The 21,177-nt window shown below is 45.0% G+C and overlaps 1 protein-coding gene across 5 annotated transcripts in view; it reads left to right on the top strand.

Moving 5' to 3' along the window:
* The first annotated feature begins 1,406 nt into the window (after positions 1-1,406).
* The window catches only part of BACH2 (BTB domain and CNC homolog 2), a 181,867-nt gene continuing 162,096 nt past the window's right edge, over positions 1,407-21,177 (top strand). For all 5 annotated transcript variants that reach the window (XM_072926653.1, XM_030267591.4, XM_030267595.4 and 2 more), the window contains exon 1: positions 1,407-1,986. The gene's annotated coding sequence lies outside the window, so the exon portion shown is untranslated. The remainder of the gene's footprint in view (positions 1,987-21,177) is intronic.

The following is a 21,177-nucleotide window of genomic DNA, read 5'->3' as shown; positions in this document are numbered from 1 at the left end:
GAAAACTGACAAACGCAGAAAAAATAACAAACATGCACATGTTAATTACTGAACATGCTTTTGTTAGCAGTAGGTCACCATCATTCTTTATTGACATTTACTGCAACGGCAATTTCTTTTTCAAGATCACTGACCCAGGAAAATGTAACCCTCTAGTTATCCAACGCCCTTTAATTAGAGATGTCTCCAAAGATAATCTCACTCACGGCCCCTATTGTGAATCATTTATTCTCCAACTTTTCTTTTTATCAGCTGTCTTTCATCTTTATGTTTTTCTGTCCAGGCCCGGCTGAGTAACTCGGGCTTGCAGAATGCTGCTTATTCATTTACCGGTTCTCCCAACTGCATTTCATGGCCACTGACATTTGGGGTCTCGCTCAGAAGCACTGGCTGCCGGCACCAGGATAATTTGCAGGAATCACAGCTTTCCACTTGGCAAAAGAAACCATGGCACCAAGCCTCGGAGTGGGAGAGGAGCTCGGATCGGGTGGTTCACTCACTCACACACACACACTCACACACATAGCCGAGAGGAGGTGAAGAACAATCAGCGCTCCCGCGTCGGGAACACCGGGTCGGGGTTTTGTTTTTGTTTTCAGTCCCGGGAGCGCTCACCTCCCCGCGCGATGCTCGGCACGGCTGACTCATGACCGCTGGGCGCTTGCGGTCGGCACTACAAGTAGGATGAGGTTTTTCCGGGGGGCGGAGCGCGCAAAATACCGCAGGCATCAACATTGAGGCGACCCCGCTGGCAGCCAGGGGTGACCGCGGTGGGTGTTCTCTGCCCTGCCCGTCGCACCCTGCCCAGTGCCTTCCCACCGCCACAGCCGTCGTAGCGCGGCTCCCTCCGGCCGCCCCCGCCGCCATGGCGGCCCCTCGCGGCGGACTACGGCTCCCAGAGCCCCCCGCGGCCGGCGGCGCGACCCCCGGTGCGGGGTCTGGCTGCACGCGCACACGCACGCACGCACGCACCCCCTCTCGCGCGCGCACACACACACACATATACACAGACAGACACACATACATACATACATGCACACAGACACACACATACATACACACATACACAGACACGCACACACAAACACACACACGCTGCCCCGGGAGGGAGGGAGCGAGCGAGCCCGTGCCGCGCATGCGCTGACCGCTTGCGGAGGGGCGGGGCGGGCGGAGCGCCGGCGGCGCCACCGCTATTCGCGGAGCGGCCGTACGCCGCTCTCCGTGCGTAGGGGCCGCGGCGGGCGTAGGCGCGGCGGCGGGCGCTGCGCCGTTGGCGTAGTGTTGTTGTGAATGGAGCGCGCGGCGGGGCGGGGAGGGTGACGTCAGCCTGCGAATGTCAACAATGTAGCGATTGAGGGGCGGGGGCGGCGCCGGGCCGGGGCGCGGGAGGCGGCGGCGGGCGGCGGAGCCGGGCAGCAGCAGCGGCCGCGGCAGCAGCAGCAGCACAGCAGCGCCGCCTTCTCTCCTCCGCCTCCACCGGCCGGGCTGCCACCGCCGCCGGCCCCGGGTGCCGCTCCGGCAGCGACACAGCCGCCGCGGTGCTGCTTCCCCCCTCCCCCCCCGCCGCTCCGCCGCCCGCCCTCTCTCCACCCGCCCTCCCTCCGCTGCGGCTTTCTCTCCTCCTCCGGCCCCCCTGCCAGTCCTCCCCTCCTTCCCTCCCTTCCCCCTTTATTTTTCTCCGCAAGACTTTGGCTCTGGAAACAGCTGGTTCAAAGCAATCGCCATGTGATGATCGTCTGGGTCGGGTTTTTTTTTTTTCATTTGGGGGGGGGAGGGTGCAGGTTTCTGACCGCAGAGAAATACTAATAAGAATTTCCGAAACAACAGCAGCAGCAACAACAAGAGCAACCTCCCCCTTCCCCAAACCTCCTCAGCCGTAACAGCCCCCCCACCCCCGGGCCCACTCCACCCCGCCCCACTGCCTCCCCCACCTCCCTCCCAGGCTGCAGCGAGAGGGGCGACCCCCGAAAGTTGCGCGGAGGCGAGGTGAGTGCGCCTGTTCCGCGGCTCGGCAGCCCCGCCGGGGAAGGGGAACGGCGGGAGGGGGGCGAAGTTTGGGGGGAGGCTGGCCGTGCGGGGGGGCAGCGTGGCTTCTCCCCTCCTTCTCCTCTTCCTGCCAAGCACAGCAGCTGTTGCGCGGGGTCAGGCGGGGGGCTGCACCCCCGCCCCCGGAGCTCCGCGGGCTTTGCAGGCGCGCTTAGCGCTTATTCCTTAAAGTGGGAAATACGCGCGTTGCGTAACGGGGAGTGCGCGGCGGGCGCGCGTGTGTCCGTGCGCGCTCTGCGCTCCCCTCCGCGCTGCCCCGCACGGGCGGGACCCCGGGCAGCCCCTCCGCCTCGCCCGGCCCCGGCGCCGCGGCCACCTGCAGCCTGCGGGGCAGGCGGGCAGCGCGTCCCGCCGCGCCCCCGCCACCCCCGGTCCCGTGGGCTCGGGGAGGGATGCGAACTCCGGTAACAGTTTCTAGGATCGTGAAGGCGCGGCGTGCGGACAAGGCAGCGCGCCGCGGAGACGCTGCCTGTCATGAAAGAGGCTAAGTGTGAAACCGTGCCTCTCCTTTTGTGGAGCGGGCTATTTTGGTCATGCAGCGGGTGCCTTGCTTAAATCGCTTCAGTTGCCGTGAGATCATTGTGCCCTTGTTATTGAAGCCCCGGAGTAAACCCCGGGTTTCAGTCTTTACTAATAAACGTGAGGCAGGGACGACATCTGATAAGAAATACTCCTGAAGATGTTGGAAAGACTGGGAAATTACAGCGTTCCTGTTTGCTCTTGTTGAAGCCGTGTCAGTGTTTTCGTGATGAAAGCCCGTTTTCAGAGACTTTGGAACTGTCGCTAAACTTGTGCATATTTTAATTTTTTCTTCTGAGGCTCGAGCTGAAAACAAGTTGGGTTTTATTTTTTTTTTTTTTGAGCTGGGAATTGTCTGAGATTCTGCCGTAGCTAGTGGAATGCTCTGCAGTTTGGGGAGGGTGGTGGTGCTTGGGTAAATTGACTTTTTTAGATATGTAAATACTGAAATCTGAGATAATTGTTGAGATGAGATGGGTAGAATAAAAGGATAAGGTGGTGTGTTAGGCTTTTACTGCAACAGCCCCATAGACAACAGCTCTAAACCACTGTTCTAGGAGCTTTACATCTGACAAATAGAAATAAAATTCCACCTCACATGTGGGCTTGGTCTTTTAAAAGCCTTGTTGCCTTTTGTGTCCACCCGCCTGCCCCCTGTCACTGGGATCTGGGCAGCTGTGCAGCAAAATGGATCGGCGTTGTACTTCCCTGCCGTGTGCTGAACCTGAGCTTTCAGCGTTGCTTTTCACATTTGACCCTTCAGCTTCAAAGGCTGTTCTGAAGGTGCTCTACAAGGAATGGAAGGAAGCCGTGACTAATTGGAAAAGTAGAGAACTGAAAAAATCAGGATCGTAGGTCTAGTTTTCTTGTTAGCTTCCTCTGTAACGCCGGGCGAACCACTCAAACAGATGTACGCTAGCACACAGCTGCCAAGCGGGCAAGAAAGGTCCCTTGTGATTTTGGAGATAGGGTGGTTCTCAGGATATTTAGTGATCTTTTGCAGAAATGCTGCAGGGGAGCAGAGTGTGCATTTCTGGGCAATGCTGGACAACTCTGCTGTGACGCCTGAGGTTAAACAGATACAATTTTTTTAAACTTTTACCATTGTGGAGGGTAGATGGGGAAGATGCACGCAGTGAATAGATGATTAATGCACATGCTGGCAGATGTGTTAATCAACAGCAATTGTTTATGTTGAAGTGTCTCACACTGGGAAACAGTTCTAGGGCAGGTACTCCTAGTCTTTTTCTGACCCAGAGGCACATCTGGAGCATCTGTTGGTGCTAATGTGCATGCTGGCAGATTGCTCTGGTGATGTAGGTGGGATTCCTTCCTCTCTTTTCCTCTTGGCTTTCAGTCATTCATTTTGCAGCAAGAAAACATTGGCTGTTTGCTCTTTTGTGTTGGGGAGGAAGGGAAGTTAGGCATAAAATCTGAGTTTTTGAGGAGATTTTGGTAAATCTTTGACATTGGAGAAGTCTTCAGATACTCATTGAAATAATAAAGTCTCCATAATATATAGCAATCTTGCATGTCTCTTTCTGCAAGTGCACAGTAAAAGACAAAGAGCTGAAAATAAAACCCTGTATAGATGATATGTAGTGTGGAATATGTGACAGAAGTTGCTTGCCTTTGCTTATTTTAAAACTTTTGTTGCTTGATTTTTCAGTCTGAAGTGCCAGTTTTTCTTAATGAGGCTGCAGTGTGATTGCCTATTATTTTCTTTTAGGTTTTCTTTAAAGGTGTAGTGTAAAAAAAAACAGGAATCAGTTTTTTTTTTTTTTTTTAAGAATAGAAATAGATGTTTTGTCACTGTGTGCCTGTGACATTCTTTTTGGGTAGGGCTTCACATATGCACATCTAAAGAGACTTCTCAGACCATAGCAAAGAGAGGTTTATGGCACTAAGCTGAAAAATGAGATGGGTAACATTAATATATGCGAAGTAATCTTTTCAGTAGTAATGGCGTTTTTATGTAATAAACTTGGTAAAATTGAATAGTATTTATTGTGTGACATGAACAGTGTCTCTTGTGGTTTTAATTTAGGTGGTATGAACATGGTTTATGTATTCAAATCAAAATGTGTATGCCTTTTTACTCAAAGGAATACTTTGTGAATGGCTTCTTAGTTTTTGCTAAGAATGTACCTGCAGTGTTGAGCAGGTCTGACTTAGATTTGAAGGAATGCATGCTTCTTTCACTTCTGGGTCTGAATTTCCAGGTCAGTTCATTTTGGGTGTGATGCTGTATATAAGGGTTTTCTGAGTTGAGCTGTTAGGGAAAATACACTAATCATTCCATTGATGTGCTGAAGAAAATTCAGGTTTAAACTTCGTGCTTTCTCTGAGTTACTCCTGTTGCTTTCAGTGTTCCTGCAGACTACAGATGCTTTAAGAGGATGTGTAGAGTGTTGTTCTGATACTGCAGTTCTTCATTGATATTTGAAGAGGTGCCCAAATGATTTTGTTGTAGTTTTGGGCAGTAGAGTTCTACTCCTAGTAACTCCTGCAGGATTTCCAGAATAGTGCTCAAGGTATTCATTCAGATTGTTACAAAAACGGTCATCATTCCTTTAAATGCAACCAAAAGATACTAACCTTGGCAGATGTCTGAATATTACACATTTATTTGAAGCTTGCATCAAGAAGATGTTGAATGTATAATATAGCCAGCTGAGTTGCAATGTGCTCATCTTGCTTTTTAGATAGGCAGAAACATCTTTGTAGTGGATTGAAAAGAGCACTGCATACTATGCCACTCTTAGACTATGAATTACAATTTTAAAGCAGGCAAGCGAAGGAATGTGTACAAATGCTGCCTCTATGACCAGTGATGGACCTGCAGCTTTTGAGTTACTAGAACTAATGATCAAAGAGCAACCACATGTTCAGAACAGGCAAAAAAAAAAAAAAAAAAAAGGAATGAGGGATTAAGTTTGGGACAGCCCTTATGCTAAAAGATTACATGTATGGCAGAACTTTGATCTGTCAAAAATTGGGCTCAGAAGACTCCTCTGCTCAATTGTATTGATCTTCATGCAGAAGGAGCTGCAGCAACAATCTGAAGAACACCACCTGTGTTGCACTGGCATCTCAGCAGATCAATAGATGTGTCCCTGTTTAGCTTGAAAAAGACTGTCTGTAAAAGCTTATAATACAGTGAGGGCTGAACTGCAGCTCCTGTGTGTAACCCCTCAGCCCTCACTGACTTCTGTGTCTGCTCCCCTTTGCTTTTTACATGTGCTGGTGCATACCTGCCCTCAGAGCCAGCTGGGACATTTCAGATTCAGTGCTTTAAAGGAGATGGAGGAGGTAGTGCAGGTGGTGGTTGCAGGGGCAACAGACATGGGGACCTGAGCTATGCCTTTTTCTTTTTTTTAGTTTGAAAGGTGATCTAAAATGGTCAGATCCTCCCAGATTTGTTCCGAAGACCTATCATTTGCATACAACTGTCTCTGCTCTCAGCTGAACAAGATGTTTGAAAAGCTATTAGGAGCTAAAACCAAGGGAATAAGGGAATTTCCAGTTTATCCCTAGTAAGAGTTGAAACAGAAGCCTGAAACTTTTTTTTTTCTCCTCCTGAGTGTTGAAAACAAATCAGCTAGGCTGTGATGGGTAGATGGGGTTTGGTGCACAGGTTCAAAAGGAGTCTCCCCACTAAGAAAAACAGGAACTCTTTGCCGCCTGTCACCACGCAGGGCTTCTGGGCTGTGGAGCAGCAATTTAGTTTTTTGAAGAGGAAAAGCAGCTTAAATAAACAAAATGACCCTTGAGACTTAATCACAGCTACTTATTATAGCTGACATTCAACGAGGGCTTTTTTTCCTTTTTTTTTTATTTTGGTTTTTCTTCTTTTTTCTTTAGTGATCGCTTTAAAATTTAAACCTGAACTAGGAAAACAGGAACTGTAGGTGTAGTGGTGTTCCTTCGCCCCGATTTGCATGCGGGCTGTTTTTTATTTAGCGGGTAGGTGTGTTCGATGTGTGTGCGAGCAATTGAACGTGTCAGCAGTTTCCTACGAGCCGCTCTTGCTGACTCACGTGTCTGGTGCAGCTTGGAGCTACCCTGGCTATAAACTATCCACAATAGGAGGCGCGGGCAGAGAGACCGGCAGTGCCGAGCCGCTGTTCAAAGGTTATTTTCGGTTCTCCGGTCACTGCTTTGCTGTGGTTTTCTTCCCCAGCAACATCAAAACACACTGTCATTTTGTCAGGCTGCCATTCCTCTAGGTGCGGAGGGTAAAGTGGAAGTTCATTGTGCCGCTGCAGAGGTTGCGCTCCAAGTGCGTTCTGATGCTACTGATCAGCAAGCTAAACCTCTGGGGTTTAGGTGTTTTTGTCGGTGTTGGTATTTTTTTCTTTTGGTTTTCTTTTTTTTTTGTTTGTTTTTTTTTGTTTACATAGTGATTTTTTTTTTTTTTTTTTTTTTTTTTGGCGACTGGGGTTTTACTAAAAAGTCCCCATAGCACCATTTGGAATTCGGGTATGGCAAGTCTAACCTATGAATTGTGTTTTCCTTTTCCAAATGCAGGCTGTGCTGGGGAGTCTACCTACCCTCCACCCCTATTTGTGGAATAAATCTTCTTTAAAGCCAGCAAGGAATTATGATTAAACTTAAAAAAAACTGGTTTTAGCTGTCTTTAATTTTCAAAAATTTTCTATTTCTTAGTCTCGTTTTTACCTCCTGTGTGGCAATATCACTGGCTGCTAGCATGAAAGGATTCCTTCATCTGCTCACGCTCTTGTACAACAGCTTCTTTATTTACAGGCTCTATCCTGATTACTCATAAGGATTCTAAAATGATAGCTGCTGCTGACTGATGATTTTTAACTGATCTTCTTGTTGTGGTTTTTGGGTTTTTTTTCTTCCCTTCTTTCTTCTTTCTTTCTTAGCTGATCACAAAAGCCTTTGCAGAAGTGGAGTGAATTAGCCATCTGCAGTTCTGGATTTATTATGAGGGAGTTTAGATTTATAGTTGTCTTTTGTGCAGTTTTCTTCTTCTTGCAGAATGGGGTGAAAAATAAGCGGTCTTTGAAAGTGTGAAAAAGAAAATCAGCTGCTATAGAACAGGGTTTAAAAACAAGGTGAGTTCATATCACTTGTTTTGTTTTTAGTCAACTACTTTGACCAGTAATTAATAGAAAACCACACTGAGAGCTTTATAACACATGAAGAAAATGGGTGTTCTTGGTTTCTGCCAATACAAATGACTCATCAGTATCAGTAGGGTTTCTACTTCTAATAATAAAACTGTGGAAGACCTTTAAAACATGTGGTTTTCGCCCCTACTCATAGTGACAGGTTGGAAAATATTACTTTGAGGTTTTTTTTCTAACTTATGGAAGATTTAGGGATTTGCTATGCAGCAGTGAAAGATCTTGTATTCTCCAAAGAAAGCCTACTTATACCTACTTTTTGCACTTCTTTCAGTGCGAAAGTCTTCCCCTCTCCTGTCTTCTTCTCAGTGTTTTGCATTTCACCGTTGAGTATTGCTGATCCTTAGCCTCGATGTCAGAGATGTGCATCTGGAAAATATAATGTATTTATGTCAACTGGGGGAAGACTTGGCACACCACCTCATCTTGCCAAACTGCTGTTCTCTACCTCTCTTCCAGTCTGGTGAAGAGAGGGGCAGTAAGACTGCTGAGTGACCTGTATTGCTGTTTCAGCTGGGGGTCAGAGGATGCAGAGAGGAAGATAAACAGAAAATAGGAGTTGAAACATAAATGACAACTGTAGGATGTGTCTGTCACTACATGGAAGGAAGCATACATCTTCCAGTACTGAAAGTGATACTGAAAAAAGTGCAAATCGGAAAGTGATCTGTTAAATTATTTTATTTCTCTCTCTCTCTCTTAAAAAGTAATAGGTTTGAGCCTTTGAGTTGTTTACCTTCTTGTAAAGCTTCTGTGCTGTGTTCAATGCAGTGAAGCAACCTCTAGCTCATTCTGCTTTTTGTTTGAAAGTGTGCCTTGTAGATTGTGAGGTTATTTTGTTTTCATGTAAGCAGAGTGTGCCCTTCATGGCGTTACAGTGTATCAAATTTTAATTCTTTTATTCAAGGTGTTGTACTTTGAATGGTAGTCCAATCAGTGTCTCCTGATCTGCTGCATTAATATTTAGTGTTGATATCTGTTTTCAAGTTGCCTGTGTTGTTACAAGGTTTAGGGGCTATATATGAGGCAGAGCTAGTATTTTCTTCCCTGTTAGAGTGAAAATTCCCACATTTATGAAGCCTCCATGTTTCTCTGTTGTTGCAATATTTGTACTAGTAAGTTATTGCTTGCAGGATATGATGGTTCTTTGTTCCTTCTTTTTCCATTTTAAAGCAGAGTGTGTTTTTAACAAAATCTACTCAGAAAATCTAGACTTATTCCAGCTTCCTCATTGTCAGCGAGCAACTTTTACCACTAAATATTAATATATATTAATGTAATTGGTTTTGGTTGTGCTGAAATACCTTGGATGTGTTTGTCAGTTTCTTGTGTAACCAGACTGCGATGGAAAACCTTTATCTTGTAGCCTCTTACTGGGAGAAGTGCACTAAAAATAGAGGCTGTAGAAATAAAACTTTGCAACATGTGGAAATCCAGTTGTTCGTAACATGGCAACAATAGGCAAGTTTTATAATTTTCAGATGGATATAGCATAAAAGGCTGAATTCCAACTTAAGGGATTTATTTAGGGACAATTCTTACTGAAGTTCACAGAAGAATAATTGATAAAGGCTGCAAAACAAGGTGCCAGTGATTATTTGGAGTTCAAGAGGACACAGGTTCAGCACTCTGAGTTCTTTAGAAAATCATGGCATTAGAAGTGCTGTGAATGTTGGCTCATGGCAAATGAATAATGGGTCTAGATCTCATTGACATTTTGAGCTCTTGACTCTGAAGTTGCATTTGTGTCCAAAATCACAGGGCTAGACCTTTGAAGGGAAGGTGACAGTGTTGCTGCCAGATTTGGGGCTGTGATTCTGCTCAGCATCTCCTCTCCTTGCCTTTTCTTGCCACGGCACCTGTCTCATCCCACAGTGGGCCAGCCCTGAGAACTAAATTGGCAGGAAATTACTCTGTCTGTGTGTATGTCTGTGCATGTTAACTTTGCTGTGCAGTCAAGAACCTGGATAATACATCAAATTAAACCAAAACTTGTTAAAAGGCTTAGGCTGGCTATGGGACATCTGGTCCCCGAAGTGCACTGACAGTCTTTGCATCATTCCCCATCTCCTGAAGGTTGTTCTTGTCCTGATTTGGCAATGTGGTGGCTCCGCAGAAAACCATTAGCAGCCTATGCCTAGCCTCACCTGTAGCTTGGCAGTAGGAACTTGCTTCCCAGGCCATGAGAGGTTTGGGGTATTTATTTCCAGCTGATATCTGAAATTGAAAAACAGATGAAAGGAGAACTCAATCAAATGAATCTTCAGTGTTAACAAAATGCAGAAGTACTATCTCCTGCAAATATTCAAATAACTGAAATAGGGTAGGTTTAAGTTAGATGTCAGAAAGAAATTTTTACTGTGAGGATGGTGAGGCACTGGAACAGGTTGCCCAGAGAAGTTGTAGGTGCCCCAAACCTGGAAATGTTCAAGGCCAAGTTGGTTGGAACTTTAAGCAACCTGGTCCAGTGGAAGGCATCCCTACCCATGACAGGGTGTTTGGAACTAGATGATCTGGAAGGTTCTTCCAACCCAAACCATGCTGTGATTCTGTAACAACTATTCTAATTCCTACCTGATTCTGGCTTCTGGCCTCATGCAACCAGGTCATGTCACCAATCTCCCAGATGTGATGAGCTCTTGAGAATTTTACATTCTATGAGATGAGCAGACCTGGTGACAATGGAGTTTTTGAACCATGTGGCGCATTCCTAAACCCTCGGGTCTTCTCGCAGCCTTTTATCACTCTGGGGATGATGGTGAGCAATGTTGAGTAACAGGTTCAGCAGATGATCTGAGTGACTTGAATTTACTCAGACGAGGGAGTGAGTCTAATGTCATCCTTCAAAACGAGAGGGTGAAATTGAGAGCTGGTAGTGCCTTGTGCCACTGGATGGGAGCAGGATGTCCTGCTTGGCCATGTGCATTGGCTGCGCTGATTCAGCTTTTCAACCTAGTACACAATCAATTTATCAATTTACCATTTCCTTAACCCTGACTAATTTTCCTAGGCGATTTGATGAGTAAGACCACAGGTCCAAAGAGCAGCAGAACTATTGTGGGAAAGACAAGGGAGAGCAGTGAGTGCAGCAAGTTGCTAAGGGGCAAACCCAGATCTCCTAGATTTGCTGTCCGTAGCTTTACCCCACCAGGCTGCTGGAGCTGGGTGGCTGTTTGGGAGGGGGATGGCACTGCCTCTTTCCTGTGCTCTTGAGCAGCACCCTGGGATGATTTTCTGCAAAGTTGAATGGTGGTTGTGCATTAGGCAAACTTTTCACCAGACCTTGAGTAGCAAAAATGAAAATGGAACCTTTTGATTAGGTCCTCTTCTTGAGCTGAGAAATCTAAATCCTGCTTCAGGTCAGCTTCAGGTGTCTGCTGTGCCTGAGGTACTTTTGTGTGTTCTGTACCCTGCCAAGTGCTTGTGACTCAACTCAGCAATTTAACTTCATTTCCAAACCCTTAATTTGTTCCTGTAACTTATTAAATGTGTACCAAGGGAAAGTGTGGAGCAGAGTTCTTACAGAAGTCCAAATTAAGCGAAGCCATGAAGTAATCATGGGGCATATCAGTAAGCTAACCCAAATGTAAAACTCAGGGTAAATTATGAAATGTGTGCATAGTTTGTCATAGCTGGAAATTCACGGGCAATGCAAATTTGAACACTTTGCAAGGAAATTTTTTTGTTTGTCTTTTTCCCCTTCTTGGTCCTCTTCATTTGTCTTATTATTAGACTAAAAGTAGAGTCAGTGATTCATTCAGTAATCTTTCTTGGACAGTTAGTCATCTGCCAATTTGTGTTAACTTTCCACTTTGTTCAGAAAGTGAGTAATGCTTAATGCACCAACCAGCAAATTCCAAGCTTAAAAAGCTGTGAGTATCATTCAGATCATCTCTAAACTTTCTCTAAAATTTTTTTACCATTTGGTAAGATCAAAGTAAAGGACAAGCAGTGTTATACAGCTACAGTCCATTTGTTTTGTCTAACCCCTGTTACTAAAGCAAAACACAGGGTTGCAAATGCAGTGCACAAGTACAAGCAACCCACATGTTATTTAGCTAGTGTAATGCTTCTTGTTTCTTCCCAAATACTACTTTCAAGGGGTAAATACTGCTTCCATGGTTCTTTTTTCCTCCCCAGAGTGCCATGGCTTGTTAATTTCTATTGTTTCCTACCTCAACAAATTGTAATGCTATCAAGGCTAATTTAGTGAAAATAGCTTGCAAGGAAAGTAGTAATTGGTATTAGCTGCCTGCCACAAATATTTCTGGTGCTTTTAATGATGAGTTTTGGTAGAGGAAAAAAAATATTGTGCTGTTTAATTGTTATCTATATGGAACTTATAGCTATGAAGTCTTTCTATAGCAGTGGGGTAGATATTTTGATTTCAAAGTGATGCCAGTTATTTCTGGAGATGAACACAGTACTTGATTGAATCACTTGAGAATTTAACTGCTTTCTTCTTTCTTATGAAAACTGGAGTAGCGTAAAGAGCAACAAGGTCAGTAATGTCATAGGAGAATTTTATAGGACTAAAGTCTTTACAGTCTGCTCCAAAATAACATGAAAGAGCTGATTACTACACTCAGCAGCAAAGGAATTCAAAGCGTAGATGATACTTGAGTGTTTTGGAGAGGGTGTGCGTGTGCAGGAGGGTAGGGCAAGGTGGCAGTGATAAGCATGAATGCCAGAAGTGGTTTGCTTGCCCCACACATTTCCTTGTTTGTTACCCAAGTGCCTGTTGTCCTTCCCCACCACTTGCAGTCTATTTCTTGCAGTGAAGTTGTCTTGTCTATGATTGTCCTTTGGCACAGGTGGTTTTAGGGTTTCCTGGTGCCACAGTTCTGTAAACAAACAACGCAAAAGCTGATAGAGAGGAAAGAATAACGTTTGGTTATAGGGTCTGTAGTCTGCAGCCTGATGGGGCCATAGCAGAATTCTGTTGTGTTCAGCTGTTGTCAGAATAAAAAGTCTTGGTCTTGAAGAAAAGGTAGAAGAAGATCAATTTTCCTAGACTGGATTCCTATAATTCCTAGAATCCAGTTCAATTCCATGTAAAAAATTATCCTGGTAACCATGTTCCAGAGTGAAGAATTAGGGCTTCTGAAAGGTTTTCCCTTCCAGTCTTTGCACCTCAGGAAGTTTTGATAGTTTGGTGAAGCTTTGGACAAACAGCCATACCAGGGATGCTTATTTGATCATGCTCCTTTGGGATTTGCCCCTCCTGGTTACCTGTACATTTTCCAGCATCAGCAGTGTTAGTTAATGCGATCCACCTTCCCCCCGCCTTCTGGGATGTCTATGCCCACACTAGCATTGCTTGCATATTTCTGATTTAAATCTTCAGAGCATCGTGAAGAAGTTACTTGCTAGTTTTGGGGTGAAGGTGGGGGTGGGCAGGCAGAAAAGAGCAAAGGCTGAGGTCGGTGGTGCAGCTCTCAGTTGAGTTTGGTGCAGTCTCTGCATGTGCGACTCAAGCAATGGCTGATTGCACCGCCTAAAGGTGGTTTGGGATTTGCTTGGTGGTTTTTTTGTTTGTAAAGTAGTAGTCCACCCAGAGGTGAGAATTAGTGCCCTTTTGTTGGACTATGAGCAAACCAGAACTGTGAGACATGTCTTTGCTCCCAGACTACTGCTCCAAATGCTGGGCAACAGACCCGGAGCACTGAACTGATGTTGGAAGAGATGGGCATCTGGCTTTCCTGGGACTGTGCAGGGTTTGAGGGATAGCTTAATTGACGCATTTGACACTTCAGGTTGCAGGTCACCTGGATGGTGCAGAGAAGGCTGTAGGATTTATAGCTGTACTTGGTAACACCTGGCACAGCTGCTTTCTTTAGCTAGTCAGAGATCGTGGGGTGAAGGAGGGATGAGTAGGTGCCTGACATCTTGTATATGTTGAAGCCTACAAAAGGGCAGTGTTGACTGTTGCAAAGCTGAAATTGTATTCAGGGCATTTTTATCTGAGGAAATAGATATCTATTTATGTGGTTTTGTCCCCTGCCCACCTTTCATTTGTTACTTGACTGTAAAGCTTAGGCTATTGCCAGGAACATGGGCATCTGTTGCCATCATCCTGCACAGAGAGGTGCCCGAGGAGGTGCAGCCCAGAGAAGGATCTCCCATGTATTTGTGGAGGGGTATCTCCTGCCCCAACTCACTCTGCAGGTGTGCTGTACGGTTGGTTAGAGAAACCACAAGTTCAAGGCTTCGCTGGGGTGAAACAGTTCACAAATAGCTTTTCAGTGTTTGTTTTTATTTTTAACTCCCTCCCCACCCATGGTTCCCTTCTCCAGCGTATCTGCAAAAGTGAAATAGCTGAAAAAAGAGATCATTGCAGAATAGGCAAAGCACCCCAAGAGTTTCCAGAGGACCTTTGGAAAATAAGTTACTTTCCCTGGGTCTTTTTTCTGCTCCTTTCTTCTTTGGGGTTTAAAACTTCTTTCTCTGTGGCTGCTGGGTTTTTCAGGGGAGTGGGGAGCGTCACATGAATTTCCCCCCCCCCCCCTTGGTTTAAGTTTTTTTTTTCTTTCCCTTCAAGACTGGTCACTGACAAAAAGATACCTATAACATTGTATTTGAAGCTGGTAGAGGCAGGGTGCCCTTCTGGCACCTGCAAGGAGAGCCCCCAAACCAAGTTGTGCTGCCCTGGCACCAGTTCCCAGTGTCCCCAGTACCATGGTCCCTATGGCCAGGCATCTTCTCTCTGGCACTTGGTGTGTGTCCTTTTTGCCCTAATTTAGGTTATCACGGGGAAATGATCTCAACCATATAACCTCATCTAAGCATGAGAGGAAATTTAAACATTTCTCTATTTTATTTTCCTAACCAATGTTAAATTGGAAAATTCTGGTCAAAAGGGTAAATTTTCTTTACTGGGTGTTTAATCTCAAAACCACAGCTCCCTGTACCCAGGACACAATAGTGGTAATGCCATGCTTACAGCCTTTTTCCAGCACACTGTAGGTGTGGGTAGGTGTGCATGCGGGGGAGAAAGGGAAAGGGCACAAATGCGATGGAGGGGTTCTCTTTTGCTCCTTGGGCTGCTTTTCTGGTTTGTTTTTTAAATTAAAAAATGAGAATGTAATTCTGGCTTGCTCGCAGATGAGGTTAATCATTGCAGAGAGATCCGAAGCTGTTTCTTCACGTATGTATTTTCACACACGTGTTGCTGGCTGCGTGCATACTTTGCGGCTGGCACAGCATAGCTGGAAAGTATGTGGGAGCATGTCTGCTTCCTCTGAGGCTGCTACAGGTGGTTGGGAGGGTGGGGGGTGGAGGAGGAGATGCTGGAGGCAGGCGAGGTACGACACCCATTTCCTTTGGCGTGTGTTGTGCGCTCCAAGCCGCTGCCTTGCCGGCAGCCAAGCGGCTGCATGTCGCGCCCGCGGTACTTCATCTTTGCACTTACTGGAGGTTTATGACTAAGGTTGTGGTTTAATATGCCCTTTTTAGGTATGCGAAGGGTTTAAAATTATCTAGTGTTTCTTATTTTTTTCTTTTTTTTTTTTTGTCCCCATGGCATTTTCTGCCTTTAAAAGTTTCCATAATTTTTAGAGGGCAAGAAGCATAAGTTCATTTCTAAAAGAGAAAAGAAAGTTTTCCCTGATTACTCATCAGCTAAAAGTATGCATTTTTGCCTTTCAAGGATCGCTTTTTGAGACTAAATAATTGGCTTGTAAGTTTTAAATACCTAATGCAAACTGTTGGAGAACCTTAAAACTAAATAAAAAGAAAGCTTAAATACCTGGAGTTTGTGAGGAAACATTCTCTCTTTAGATGAGATGCCTTTCTTCCTCAGCTGTACCCCACGAAGCTTGGTGTTAAGATTTGCAAGTACAGATTTCTTCCTTGTAATTTTGAAGTCTTTACTTGAGGGCTTGTAATTTTCCTGAACTGTTCAGGTGCCTCTTAATGTCTTCAATACTTGTTGAATGTATTGCATGTGGCTTATATCCCTGACATTGCAGATGAAATGCTATGACCCAGCAAGCTACACTGGATAAAATTGCATGGTCTAGGCTAGGAAGGAGGTGGAAATGGAAGGGAGCAGACCTACACATGCACATCTTGCTTGATGTAACACTTCTTTCTTAGCAGGTTGTGCTGCTTTTGTGCCTGTGGTTCCCTTTTTTAATTTTTTTTTTTTTTTAATGTTCTGAACTGCCATGGAGCAGGATATAGTTTACATGCTCCTCTTTCTTTTTTTAATGCAGAAAAGTGTGATTTTGCATGAAGGTGCCTGGAATATTTGGCATCAGCTTGATTGACAGGAGCTCCAGATGCTCTGCTCCAGGGGAGTTTGAGCAAGTTGAACTGTCAGTTGTAGCTATTAGATATCAGAGGTGCAGAGCAGTCTTTCTGATGTTTGTGCCACCTCCTATCTCCTTGTCAACTGAGATGGCTACTGAAGGACCCAACAGTAGTTCTCCTCTGCGTGTTTGACACTTTAGAAAATGTTGATACACAACCACTGTGGAAGCCTTAAGGCTTGATAAATTTTTGGAAAGGGAGTAAGTGCAGGGAAATCTGATGTTCCTCAAAGATCAATGAATCCATGCATCATTAAAAGATCCATGAATTATTAGCAAAGTCACACAGAATTAAACTGATTTAATTTGGGAAAAGGTACTGAAAGTCTCATGGCAGCTTGGCTTTAGCTTAGCTCCTGCAGAAAGAGTGCTGATTTGGTGTCTTTTGTGTATTATTTGCTTTGGACTTCGGTTGCTGTTCTTTGTAACCCTGCAATCCACACATGTATAGATCATGTGTTCCAAATGTCCCTCCATGATCACTGCAGGAGCTCCAGGAGCAGCTCAAGTAGATGGTTCCAGTCCTCCACTAGAGGATTTGCTGCTGAGTGCTGCCTGCCATTGGTCCTGGGAGCTCAACAGCCCCTGTGGAATTAACCCAACTCAGCGCTGCAGGGTGATGGATGCTCCCTGCACCAATGGACCACTCATGCCTCTCGGGTAATGCAGTCAGTGAGAATGGCCCCCAAGTTGCTCGTGAGGGAAAGATCACGATTTAAGAGCTGTGTGAAAAAAGGAACAAGATAAGGGAGGTTAAGTTGAAATAATTATAAATGTTATGTGCAACTGCCAGGCTGGAATTGTTGGATTAGAAAATGAGGGAGAAAAAAGTGCAAAGCCAAGAAGCATCTGAGAAAAAAATCAGGAATTATAAAAAGGGTAAAAATGAGAAGACAGCCAAAGTCCAGTACTCTGTCACACTGGAAAGGGAAACACATAATTAAAACTCCTGTGTTAAAGTAGGTAATGTAGGAACTACAACCACATACCTGTTCTAATTAGCTGCTTCTTAAATATCCTCACTTCAAAATTAGCCCCCAAAAAAGCTGCTTGCTTACAGGAAACCACGTCTTTGACTAGAAGGTACAGTAAAAAGACAGGGTGGGGCATAAGTGTGCTCTATGGCATAAAAGTCAAAGTCAAGTGTATGCTGCAGAGCAGTGTGCATGAATCCATGGCACTTTTCTTTTTCTAAAAGGGTTCAGAAGGTATTGTGCTCTCAAGAATACCACACCAAGGCTTGAGCAGTTGAAAAAGGTGCTTAGCAGTTGCAGGGAGCTTTAAAACACTTGACTCCCTGAAATTACGCAAGCGTTAGTTCAGCACATAGAGCTTGCACACTGACCAGAGGCACAGCAAATACAGTTCTGATTTATTTTATTTTTTTAGCAGTCCTGCTGGTAGACGTAAATGAAGCAGATTGAGATCTCACCGTGGTTGCAAGCTGTGGCAGAAAAATTAGCACCACACTTTCCAATGGAAGAAGAACAAAAATGTAAAGTCTGCCAATTAAATTGGAAACAGCTCTTAATTTTCCCTCTCCTCCTCCTCCCCCAAAGGATGAATGGCTTACTCTTCTGGATGGAACTTTGTGTAATGACTCATAGTTTTATATGGATTAGTGTGAATATGTAGGTGAGGGAGATGCTGGTATCTAAGAAACTATAGTGTCTGGAAGAAATGTCCTGGAACACAGAATAAATGAACATTTGATCTGTTTCTCATCCTGAATTAATGGAAACATAAATGTGGAGTATCTTCCTCCCTTTACTCCCTCTCCTTCCAGATGCACTTACCAGATACAAAGGAGATTTATGGTGAACAGAGAACATGCCTATTATGATAACTGAATTAGTCACTAAAATAAGGGTATTTCCCTTGCCCACTCTGAAATGCACATGGACAAGGCACTAGGAGCCAGAACTGTGGCACTGCAGACATCAGCAAGAGCATGCTGAGTTCTGTGGTGCCCTTTGTTAGGTGGGTATTGTTCTGATAGGTTTCCAGCAAGGAAAGAAAAGCTCTCCCACCTTTTTGCACTGTGCTTCTTTGGTCAGAGGACACTGAGGGCATGTCTTACACACCATATGGAGGGAAGAGCATCACACACATTGCTCTTCTGCTGGCACTGTGGCACACCTTGTGTTAGACTGTCTCACTGTCATTCTTGCTGCTGTAAAGCAATAGATAGGGCAGCCATATTCCCATTTGGCTAAGCCAAAATCTTATGGCTCTGCAGTCATGTATAGCTGGCAACTTGAGCTGAAAGTATGGATTCACATGGGGTTTCTCCAGAGGACTACCCAAGTTTTCACCTCAAGGCTCCTGGCTTACCCTCTCCTGTCTGCGACCATGTGCTATACATCCACTTGGATCAGAATAGCTGTTAAGGGCAGGTCTGGGGAAGTGAGTGTCTCCCTGAGTTTGGCACGGGTGAGGACGTACCTTGAATATTGCATTTAGTTTTGGGACCCTCACAACAAGAAGAATTTGTTTGAGGTGCCGAAGTGTGTCCACAGGAGGGTAACAAAGCTGGTCTGAAATAGACATTTTAGGGGGAGCAGCCTGTTCGGCCTGGAGACTTGGGAGGGACCTTATTGCTATCTACATCTACTTGAAAGGAGATTGTAGACAGGTGGGGGGTCAGTCTCTTCTCCCAAGTAAAAAGCCTTAGGACAAGAGGAAATCGCCTCAAATTGCATCAGAGAAGGTGTAGATTGGATATTAGGAAAAAGTTCTTCATAGAAGGGGCTGTCAAGCATTGGAACAGGCTGCCCAGGGTAGTGGTGGACTCTGTCCCTTGAGGTATTTAAAATACATGTATGTGTGGCATTTGGGGACATGATTATTTACTGTTGGACTTGTTAGTGCTGGGTTAATGCTTGGACTTGATGATCTTAGAGGTCTTTTCCAACCTAAGCAATTCTGTGATTCTAGTAAAACTCCTGTCAATGAAATGTTCAGATTAGAGAAAAATAAAAAGACCTTCAGTGATATTTCAAACTCAGTCATTTAGCCATGTTTCTAGTAAGTGGTAAAAGTGAGGGGTCAGTGTATTGCAGTAGAGAAGATCAAGGAGGTCAAGGAGTCAGAGGAGGATGGACTTGTGTTGACCTGGAGTTGCTCCAGGTACACACAGTAGGGTCTCCACCCATCAATTTTGTTTACTCTTCTAAGTCTGCAGCAATGTCATTTGGTCCTCAGCAAAAATGACCTTCCACGTGGAGTCTCCATTAATGGCAAAAGCAAAAGAGATAACTATTCTTACACCCTTATATGACAGTCATTCCTAAAATTGGATCTTATGTAATGAACTGTCCTTGCTGAGCAGTTTTCTGAAAGTCTGATGTAATCTGGTCCTTATTTTGAGGAGTTCACCGTAGCTTACTTGAGCGTTTAGTTGTAGGGGCCTTGTTTTCACATCCCAAACCTGCAGACATGTATTGTGCTAGTATAGCATTGTTACTAGGTAAGGGGATTGGAAATCCTGAGGTCAGTTCTGAGCTCCTGGCCTCTGTTTTCTTCAGGCAATGTGTTGCTCCTCTTCTCTGGGAGGACCCTGGCTATGGAGTCTCCTCAGTTCTCTGCAGGAGAAAACTTCAGCTTTCCTTTCAAGCACGATGCCATGCAGGACTTACCCTCAGGGTGCCACAATACCCTGGGAACGTTTTCTGGAGAAGGGGAAATGCGTTTACATTAAAAACACACTAACACTACCATCAAAAAGAAGCAGCTGCTTCTCATATAAGTGTGGGGGGGAATCCCACACTGTCTTCAGAGTCGTAGACTTATTTGGTCATGTGCAGTATCTCAGACCTCCCACCATCACATGTCAAGGAGGTCTGACTTCCATTTTAAAACTAGTACCTGGCATGGAATAGAGTTATACTGAAGCCTTATTGCCTAGAAACCCAAACATGAACACATCCAGAATTCATGTAGTTTAGTGTAATTTCTTGAAAAGTGTTTAAAACTCCCAGTGTTTATTTTGGATCCTCAATGCAAGGCACAGGAGGGTATTTTATGATTAATGAGCTTTTCTGCATATGTTTTTTTGTGCTTCTTGGCATTTAGTAGTCTCAGTAACCTAGCTTTTTGCTTCATTTCTGTCTTGTTGGCATTGTCATCAGTAGTCTCTCGTGAGGTACAAGAATCTACCCTCAACTAGCATGTCTCTTCTTAGCTGCAAGGATGTACCCTATCACTCGTGTAGCTTTTCTGTCCCGTTACCACCATCACTCATTTTGTTCTCTGCTTTCGCACAAAACAATTCCTGTAACACATAAAGCCATCATCCTCACCTCGAAAACAGGATCTGCTTAAGTTGGGGAGCAGCATTATACTGGAATTTTTGGCCCAACTAAGAAGAGGTTAATTTGGGTACCAGGAGTCTGGCCACAATACTTACTGCTCAGGGGAAGTTAGGTTTGCACTCCAGGCTGGTCCCCATGCACAGCAGGCTGCTGGTCCCAGTCACTGCAGCCGTTGTGATGGCACCGTAAGCCTGTCCCACACGGAAACACTGGCTGTAGGAAGAAGTGCCCTTCACCTGCCTTTGTCTTCAAAAATGGAGAAACACCAGCTAAAAGTACATGGTTCCTGGTACTCACATGAGAAACAAGTTTTTCCTCTATGGATCTGTGAGAATTTTATTGATGGCGGGGGGTTTGGCTTAGACATGGGACTGATCCTTCATCTAAGGCAGTGTGAGGAACTTCTGACACTGAAGATAAGCAATTTATCCTTTCAGATGGGAACTTTCTCAAGTGGTGGCAGGCTGTATATGGCACATCAATCACTGCCTCCCCTGGGGTTTGTCTCTGCAGCTGCAGACCATGTGCTTGTGTATGTTGCATTCACCAAAGAGGTGGGGGTAGTAGCTAGCCAGCTGTAAATCAGTGAATCACTGTAGGGGAAATTATTTCCCTTGGGCAGTGGAATGTTGTGCTGGAGCAGAGGCTGTCTGGCAGGCCCTCCAGTGGTTCAGGGGACCCATGCCACTACTCTGGTGGCTCACCTGGGCTGGAGAAGGGACTCCTGGTTGTCAGGTCCCACTGAATAGGTCCCACATGTTTTACAGCCACTCTGAAACTGTCCATGTCATTTCCTCTGCTACTTTGACCAAGGTATGGGCAGGAATGTGG

Source organism: Taeniopygia guttata, chromosome 3 (genome assembly GCF_048771995.1).
Source record: "Taeniopygia guttata chromosome 3, bTaeGut7.mat, whole genome shotgun sequence".
Lineage (NCBI taxonomy): Eukaryota > Metazoa > Chordata > Aves > Passeriformes > Estrildidae > Taeniopygia > Taeniopygia guttata.
This window is presented reverse-complemented; position numbering and strand designations above follow the sequence as displayed.